At 33.1% G+C, this 10,409-nt stretch overlaps 1 long non-coding RNA gene across 1 annotated transcript; it reads right to left on the bottom strand.

The window, feature by feature from the left end:
• Positions 1 to 2,977: 2,977 nt before the first annotated feature.
• LOC110909759 lies at positions 2,978 to 5,875 on the bottom strand. The gene is made up of 3 exons (XR_002575601.2): positions 5,837 to 5,875; positions 4,581 to 4,670; positions 2,978 to 3,151 (listed from the first exon to the last, which is right to left on the bottom strand). It is a non-coding gene; the product is annotated as an uncharacterized LOC110909759 (long non-coding RNA).
• Positions 5,876 to 10,409: the final 4,534 nt, after the last annotated feature.

The following is a 10,409-nucleotide window of genomic DNA, read 5'->3' as shown; positions in this document are numbered from 1 at the left end:
TACACCTTTCTTTTATATAATCCGATTTCTTATCAAGTTTTCATACGATTTATAGAAGAAAACATTTAACAAGATTCGTGACTAATTTTTATTAAACCTTTCTTCTAAAAATCCAAGTCATGAATCTTATCTTCAAAAACCTATGTATCTCACAGGCATTTTTATGCTGACGTACCTATTTTCACATGTGTTTTCAGGAGCTATTGCTTAGGATGATGATCACGACACTAGGGCGGACCTGTGCCTTAGAGACTTAAAATGAAGATAGAACTAGTTTAATTATGTTCTGAACTCTTTATTTCCTGTTTGAGACAATGTAACACTCTTGTTTGATAAATAAAATATAACTTTGTATGCCATGGTTGTGAAACAAATAATTCTGTTACAACACTCCTCAGCGTTTCCGCCACGATTTGATGTTCTACGTGGTCGGGGTGTGACATCACTATGCTACCATATGTGTAACCATCAACAATTTTGCCTGATGACATCAACTTTTGTTTCCAGTCAAGCTCTCTCTCATAAGTGAGCAGCTTGCCATGAAGCTGTGTCAAAGTCATCTCTTTAAAACCACCAGAATATCTCAACACATATGCAGCTGTATCCCACTTATCCAGAAGAGATCTCATAGATCTATGACTCCGAGCAGAATTTGTATAAGTTTGATTTGGAAGCCTTAGCTCACTAATCAGGCAGTTAAACCACTCAAACTATTGAGTAAGATAATCTCTCTTGATATGGGTAAATGTTTCATATTGTTGATTTAAAATTTCTCTGTTATTCTCTTGTACCTCATTTGGTGGTAGTACCACCAAATTGTTCATTCAAAGCACCCCATCAACTCCTTGGCATTGCCACAATGGAGTAATCTAGCATAGATTTCGTTGGGTAAGGCCATGGCCAGTATCCTGAATGCCTTGGCATCGAGCTCCAACTTTTAGAAATACTACTCAGAGTAATTAGTGGGTTTCTTAGGAATATTGACATCCAGTCTTTCGATACTCAGTACAGATGGAACATGAGGGCCATATGCCACTGATCTCCAGCAACTTGTGTTATGTTGGGATAAGTGGTCATCCATTATTAGTTGCCATATTTGAATTCATGATGAACGAGCATCAAAGGCTTGTTTGTCGTTCCGATATTGTGAGGATCATGAGTGTTGACATCTCTCTGAATTCAATTGAGTTTAACTTAGAAAACAGAGCATTAGAAACAAATTAATGATTTGATTGGTCCAATTCTTCTCAATGTCCTTGGATCACTCAGTCAGTTATTAATTTGAGATAGTTCATCTTGTGAATCAATGGTGAAGTTAATTCAGTGAAATAGGCTTTGATACCAATTGTTGGATTTGAGAGAGTGTGGAGTGTGTGTGTTTTTTTTTATTAAACAGTTAAAAAATATAGAAATTCAATCGAATCAGTTAATATAAACACATCAACATCAATACTACTAGATTTGGGATTGGAGAATGTTTTCGTTATAGTCAAATGCTTTAATATAATCATAGGTAGGGCTGTAAACGAACCGAACGTTCAGCGAACAGTTCATGAACCGTTCGGCAGGAAGTTCGTTTATGTTCGTTCGATTAGCTTAACGAACAAACACGAACAAAAAATTTCGTTTGGCTAGCTTAGCGAACGAACACGAACACAGGTCTCGTTCATTCGACTGCTTTAGTGTACGTCCGGGAATATGTTCAGTTACGTTCGTTCGTTCATGTTTGTTCATTTACGTTAGTTCGTGTTCGTTTGATTATATTAAAAAGTAATAAATAATAAACCTTTTATCTAAACATATTGAAAACTTGAAACCTTATTTTTTCTAAGTTAGCTAAAATTTGGACATTCTAAGACATTTTTGGGGATAATTATGTCTAAGTTAGTTAAACTTGATTCATCGTTTGGTGGTGTAGTAGACTTCTTGTGTTTTGATTTATCATTTGATTGTTGTATTTAACTACTTATATCCAATATTTAAGGATAACAATGTTTTTTATTTTTTAGTTTCAAGTTAAATGTTCATTTGTGTTCGTTTTTATTTGCTTGCGTTTATTTGTGTCTGAGACCAGTGTTCACGAACTGTTCGTGAACAGTTGAATTTTCTTAACGAATGAACACGAACATAAATTTATGTTCGGTATGCGTTCGTGAACAGTTCGCGAACATGTTAATTTCCTTAATGAACGAACACGAACATGGCCTTGTTCGTGTTCGATCGGTTCGTTTACAGCCCTAATCATAGGTATAAAGTACCCCCCACCAGGTGAACTCTCTCTCACTAAGTTTTTATGCCCTTTGGCTCTTAGTGTTGCATTACAATGAAAACGAAGAACTATATATATAGGAGGAGAAAACTGTTGGTGACATCACAATGAAAGTGACCCCTAACAACTCATTAAGTAATGTAACTACCAGCAGTTAGTAAACCTACTGTATAGTTACACTGTTACATTGAACTACTGCTTCAGGTGAAGGTTTAGAGAAAACAACTGGATTCCTTGAAACTGCTAGTGAGAACCAGCATTTCTATGAACCTAGAACTTCTAGTCTTTGACTTGTTGACTTGATCTTCTATTCTTCTGTCTTATCTTTTGTTGACTTGTTGATCAACACTTTGACAATCCAGCACTTATTCTTTTATTTTCTATTCTTGAAGGCGGCTGATGTGCGTAAAATACAACATATAAAATTATATCAAATACGGTGTAAAATCAACCCTTTTTCAGTACTAATGTTGGAAAAAGCTTGTGTCTTTGTTCCTTTTTAATTTACGAGGTTAAAAGATCTTAAACGCAAAAAAAGGAGCAAAATAAAAGCAAACACCAACATAAATGCAATGAAGGAGGATTGACATAACTCGCCAAGCTCCCATCCACATCCAAACCAAGAAAATGGCAAGATGTAACACCCATTCTAATTTAATGTTAATATATCAATAAAATAAGCATTTTATATAAAAAATGTGACTTAATAAAAACTTTTCCATCAAGAGTGTTCACACAAGTTTGAAATATTCATAATACCAATCTTAAGTGTTTCCATAATTCACATTATGAAATCAAATAGGGTTTAACGCGAAAGCTTTATTATCATGTGTTCGGTTCTTCATCGAGCTTGATCTTCATCCGTGTGCATAATTCAATCACCTAAATTCAAAACCAACATGAAAGTTAGTTTTGATAAGTTAAATACATATTAAAACAAGTTTCATGAGTCAAAACAACAAAATTCAAACAAATTGCAATGTTTAAGGGCGTCGCCGCACGCGACGGTTGTAAGGGGTGGGCGTCGCGCGACGCCACGCCCCCAATTCGACAGAATGTTGTTTCTCTGGAGCTGCATTTGCCCAGCTATAGTTTTAATCGAAAAACGAACTTCAAAGTGTCATAACTTTTTATCTACTTATCCAATTTACGTGATTCTTTTTCCTATGTGATCGTAATTTAATTATCCATCATATGGAGTTAACACCCGACATCTAAACTCATAAAATACTGGATTTCAAGCTATCGGATTAAAATTGAGTTTTAAAGACTTTTGACCCATTCAAACTATTATCAAACCAACTTGTTTGTTACACTTGAATTTTTTTGTAGACATCATGTTTTAATTGTTTCCTATCACACAAAGTTCAGACCACGGGTTATCACGCATTATTAATCCGCTTATGCTTACACGCTTATTTTGACCCGTTAAGGGTATTTAAGCGCTTTTAAGCATAATTCTCCCTTATTTTTTTTTTCTAGCATCATATTCTCACGTTACTTACCAAATGGTCTTCCACCACTACTATTATTGTGGTGGATTTTATGCAGTATACCATTTAATTCACGGTTCCATCTCTCGGTTTGTCTTTTTACGGCAAAACACATTTTAAAGCATTTGACTCGCTAGGACCATGCCTTTCATTTTGACACTTATCCTAATGATTCATTTGATCGAAAAGCCAATTCCTAAATAACCAGTAAGGGTCGTTTACTTGATTTTGTCAATCAAGGGCATTTTTGTCAACTTTAACTCTTCTTTTATGACAAGGCATTCAAGAAGGCATTTGACCAAAATCTCGCATTTAACTAGAATTTCATTTATGCGTACCTAGCTCGGGTCATAGTATTAATCTTTCTATAAGACCTTTCGCTATTAACTACCAAATCATAGCGTCGCGAAACTTATATTACTTTCCTGTAATCACCAAAACTCAGCAAGCGCGTTAGTTATTATTGTCAAATGGCGTTATCACACCATTTGACCTGTTATGACTTATACTAAAATAGTGTCTTTCCAAATCTTTTATTTTATCCGTCAACTCGTGTCCGGATCATTATTTAACCACTTTTACCCATTACGGTTCACCCCATAGCTCATTGTTCACAATTCCTATTTATTTGTCATCACCCGACTAGTTTACCGTTTTTACCATTTTTACCATAATTTATGGTTTCTCACCATTCGTACTTGTTCCGGCTTGCATTATATCGTGCCGGAACACCATATTTCAATTACTTAACATAATTCATATTCAATACTCGCAAGTAAATGTATTGTAATTTAAAAGGGGGTGTAAGCTTAACTTACCTTTCATCCGATTTCGCTCTTTCTCCGCGTATTCAAGCCGTTTGACCTGCTTCTTTTCCCAAGCTGCCACCTAGCTCGTTATGCGTCAAACTATTGTCATTATTTATAAGGTGGTTAGATTAGTCATTAACAATCACGACTATTCCACCTTACGTATTTTCTATGTCGAAACTACTATTCGACTTCATCATTGGTTAGTTTAACTTATCAAATGTCAACCACTTTTGATCACATGATTTACACAATTAAGTCTAATTCAACATGATGTTTAGAATCCTTACCGCTTCATATTTCACATAATTTGCCATATTATTCAAATGCGTGTTTCATTCGAAATTTCAACATTTGGCTTTCTCTTTGGCATTATATCAAACATCTAGTGAGCATACTTTTATAAAAATTAACAATCAAACTCCATGACTACCTATCTTGCCAATTTCAACATCTTTTACTAAATAATCATCGAATTCATGGTTCAATGTCAAGATTAACTTCATAGAGTTCAAATAACACTAGTTTGACAATCATGATTCTAGTGTTCATCATGTTTCTACAAAACCCATTAAACACCCATAATGGATGATGTCACGACCCCCGACCCCATCCTGGCCGGAATCAGAAGCCGTGAGCAGTCCAGTGGTACCGGTGATTATTTTTGAAAAAAAAAACATTGCAGCGGAAATTTCATCAGGACCGTGAGTTAGGAAAAATATCAGAGTTTAGAAACACCGGATTTTATTTAAATAGATGGAATAAATTCCATGTTTTACAAAGGTAGCTTTTAATACGGGATAAACCCAAAAACAATATTTCTTAAGTGATTTAATTAATAAAATAAGCCACTTCTTGAAGTCCTTCAGTGCTGGATCTAATCCTTACTCCAATCTATTGTAACTACCTGAACTGCTTTTTAAAAAGGTTTTGTCAGCGGGAAATACTGAGTGAGTTCATTCAGTTTTACTAAAACGACTCGTTTGTTATAATTTACAGTATTAAGAGAGATTACAATGTTTTGATATCAACCAACTACCCACAGTACTTTACCACTCGACCCATTGGCCCACCTGTCCAATGGTGTCTGTGATTATGGTCATATCACCCAATGGCTGCCCCAATGGTGACGATTATCAAGTAATGTATACAAAACCCCACATACCGGCTGTAACTTGGTGATTACATAAACTTAATCACTGTAATTATAACTTTGAAAATAATTTGGAGTTTTGTAAAACAGTTTGATAAAGAGAATGACTCACTTAATAAGCATGCAAGATTGAGTTAACAAGCTTCTTGATTCTACTTCTTCTGATAATTAAGCATGCACTTTATTATTCTGGAACTTCTGATGATTTAATAGTTTGTTTGATTGTGAGAGTGTAGTTGGGAGTATTTTTGGTAGTTAAACATATAGTTTAACAGAATGGAATACGTATTTGTGTAAAACCCAAATCAAACCTTAACGGTAGTCACGAGATTCGAACCTTAACGAATTTCACAAAGTGTAACACTTTGGATTCCGTTTACCGAAATCACAAAGTATAGTACTTTGGCATCCATTTAACGAACTCTCAAAGTATAATACTTTGGCATCCGTTTAACGAACTCTCAAAGTATAGCACTTTGGCATCCGTTAGTTGGTTCCTGAATCGATCGGACAGAGCATCGCATCGGTGATTATTGGTTAGAACACCAACGTATAGAGAAAAGAAGAAAGAAATGAACAAAGGAAATGAATTCCTAAGCTTCCTATTTATAGGCAAGAAGTATGAAAGTTCTAGGAAGTTTCCTATAGCTTTTCTAGGAAGTTACTTATGCATCTTCTAGGAAGCTTCCTATTCACTCATATCTATCCTCTTACACCTTCTTAGCACCTTCCTTTGATATTATCTGTTATGTACATTTATTTATTTAGGTGTTTAATAAATCTTACTTAGCTGATTAATGAATCTTGCTTAATCTTAATTAATAGTACTTAGCTTAATTTATCTAGTTTAGCTTAATTAATCTGGATTAACTTAATTAATCTTGATTAACTAATTAATTAATCATACTTAATTTAATTAACAGATTAATTAATCTACTCATCTAACTTAACTGCTAAGTTTATTTACTATTAAGTATTCTAGCAGTTTCCTGATTACGAGTTCTAATTTCTAGACACCATGGAACTCGTATTAGTGTATTAACTCAATTCAACTTTAACGATAATCACGAGATAGAAACCCTCACAACGATTTACAAGTGCAATACTTAACAATTCAGCGGATTCACAACGAATGACAGAGTATAGCCCGAGTTCGGACAGCACTCAAACATTCAAGTCGAAATCACGATGAATAACAAAGTATAACTCAATTTGAGCAGCACTCAGACAATCGTTGGATAGTTATAATCGATCGGATAAAGTATCGTACCAGTGATTAGAGTTATTACCCTAATAACGGGCAGAGTTTAGGGATTTAGAGGGCAAAATCTCGAGCTATTATTTACAAAAATAAAAGCTGACGGAAAGAAAAGAATTGAACAGCGATCGAGTTAATACCCGACATCGTAGCAGCACCCTGCTATACTAATTGGAGATTATTTCGGCTATAACTCGACGTATATTTGGAGTTTTTACGTCGTTTTACTTTCTGATTTCGAGTCCCAAGGCCTGCTATTTATACACGAAATTTGACATGCTTACGGACCGTAAGCAGTATCCCTTACGATCCGTAAGGGACACCTAATCACTATAGACTTGCCGCGTGTGGGACTAGCCTGGATGAGTCAATACTTTCGAAAATTTATATTTTGACAACGTTTAATAGGGATAATCGTCAATTAGGGTTTATCCCCCCTGAGTTTTAGGGGCCCTGATCCTGATTCTGATTGTTCTGAAAATTTTGGGGTTTATGCAGAATCACTTGGGTGTTTCAATTAGGGTTTCCTTATTGGATAATTATCATACTAGATATTAATTTTAGTGAGAGTTGTTACATCCTCCCCACCATAATAAAAATCTCGTCCTCGAGATTTGGACTATGATATTTTCTTGGGTTATGTTTCTTCTTCTAATTAAGAGAAACAATGTATCGTGGAATGGAATCAAAAGATATTTTGAGGGGTATGAATTTTAAAAATAAAAATGATTTATAGAAACAATTGGATTCAATATTCGAAATGAACTTACTTTGATCAATTAGGGGAGATTCTGAATTGATAAATATCTATTAGTGAATGGAAGTATGGAAAATGATTTGTTAATGATTATCCGAGAATCAATATCGTTTACTTAAATGGTACTGGACAATAGAATTTAGTGTATCGTAATCTGAGTACATAATTGTACCAAGAATATGACAAATCAAACGAATGGCGCATGAATAGGGTTTAGCACAGGCTACAAATCTATTCGGACGCTACAAAGTGTTTATAATGATTAAAAGAATTCAATAATTATGATGACCGAATAAATTCACCGTTTTCGAAATTGAGAGTTTCAAGGAAGCGAATTTGGATATTTCAAAAGATGAGATATTCCGGTGAAATGATATAGTTTCAAAGGTGATTATGTTTAAGCCAAAAGATATATGATCTATAGATTCTTAAAATGAATGTGAAGAACTTTTTGGAATTAGTAAAATTCTTTGTCAGAAGAAAACTTACCTTGATTGGTATCTAAGGAAGATTTAAGATTGACAGGTTTAAAATGAAATGAAAACATGAAAAAGATTCGTCAAATATTGAATTATGATATGAGAAAATCAATGTGCTGAGATGGGTGATTTGTAAGAATACATGAAAAGACAATAAAGTTAGTGTATTTTTGTCTTAATACATAATTGTATTCAGTTGATTTTAATCAAAATGTTTGATTAAAGATAGGTGATATTTTTATTTATTAAATACCTTTTCCTTTTATGTTATCATAAAGTAGAATAATAAATATATATATAGATAGGTTTAAAATATCAAAACCCGTGGTAATTTTTGACAAAATAATGATATATGTTTTATAAATAGGTTTACTCAATATCGTAGAACTCACGATTATCATTTTTAAAATCAAGCATGTTTAACTATAAGATTTTATAATAGGGTATTTTAAATCATAAAAGTAAAATAATAAATGTTTATTTTAATATCAAGCATACTTAAATATTGGCTTGCGTAAATAACATTTAATATATATATATATATATATATATATATTATTATAAAAGAATATTTCTAGTTGTGAAATATTAATCAAGACGAACATTTATTTATAATATGTCTTGTTCATAAATATTTAGACAATTATTTAGAAAATTTTATTCGTCCCTTTTGATGAAAATATGTCTTCTCTTTATAGTATAAAGTATATATATTTCTATATATATAATATAAAAATATTTTTATATATATAATTGAAATTTACTAAATAAGTATGATGACTTTTATATACATTAAATAGTTATTATCATGGTTGGATATTGGTTAGTGCTGCCTTGTTTAAGCATAGGTGGCCAGTCCATGCCTAACTAAGGTTAGTCTACCCAATACCTGTCCTTGACAATAATCTTAAAAATAATATTAACACCATTATTATTAATATTTTATTACAATTATTAATTAAAAATAATAATAATTACTAGTCATAAATTTAAACGAGATTAGCGCAATCTTCAAATTTACAAGGTGATCGTGATGTAAAGAAAATGATTTAATGAAGTTGAAGATCAACAAGCATGTTATGGTTCAAGAGAATTGAGGTGCTTGTTGGAACTATTTTGAATATGATGGCTTCAATCCATCATATTGGACTTTGAATTGAATACGTAATGCGAGCAAGTTCAAACAATTGAACTTGGTGTAAACAAAACGAGTTCATGTATTAATAAGAAATTTTGGATATGGTTACAACAAAAACCATGTATGTTAAAGGAAATTGAGTTTTTCAAGAAACTTATTGACTCGATATCAAAGAGTCAACGTTTTGTAATAAACGTGGTTTATAAATGCAAAGATCAAGTATAGTGATACGATATTTGAACTTTTGATAAAAATAACAAATTGGAATGAAGCCCTCCAGTGGTCTTCATAAATCAAACGAACCACATGCGCAACAAGCAGTGCATGTGTAAAGTGTGGATTTACCAAGAAATGAAATAGATAAATATTTGCTACTATGAAAGAAATCCTCATGGTATGATGACTATTAGAGGAAGTAGAAACACGAAAGTCAACTCTTTATAGGCAGAAGTCAGAATTGCAACGAAAGAAATATAAGAACTTCTTATCTGGAATTTCGTGTGATAACTATTTGTTAAATGACATTACCAGAGAATGTCGAATGAAGTGAAATGAAATAGGGGATTTGCAAAAATATATGACTTCTTTTGTAGTGCTAATAATTATGACTCAGGTTAGACTATGCACCGATGTTTGTGAAATATTGTTCCAACGTATCTCAGCGAGATTTTGATCGTTTGTAAGATCATGTGGCAAAGTGCCGCTTTTTGATTAGGAGTTCTTTTACTGACAGAATTTAGTATTGGTATCATCGTGCCCAAATTTATATTTTTCAAAGGTCTTGCCTTGGAAATTGTATGTGATATACTTTGATGTCTTGTGGACGTGAAATTTTAGGTTTCATGTGTTTTCTGGTGCATTAGCACAACTTTAGATGTTTCTTACTTGCGTTAATAGTTTATGATAACGCATTGGTAATTCTTATATTTTTTTGGATGGTGTCCCAACTTAATGGGTTTCCAGTATTATTTTGTTGCACGAGTTACGAGGTAGATGATCAAACGAAAGAATGTTTGACATCGAAATTAAAGATATATGTGAGAGATTCCTGAT

This window comes from Helianthus annuus, chromosome 15, assembly GCF_002127325.2.
Source record: "Helianthus annuus cultivar XRQ/B chromosome 15, HanXRQr2.0-SUNRISE, whole genome shotgun sequence".
Taxonomy (NCBI): Eukaryota; Viridiplantae; Streptophyta; class Magnoliopsida; order Asterales; family Asteraceae; genus Helianthus; species Helianthus annuus.
Note: the sequence above shows the minus strand (reverse complement) of the source record. Positions and strands in the feature narration are given on the sequence as shown.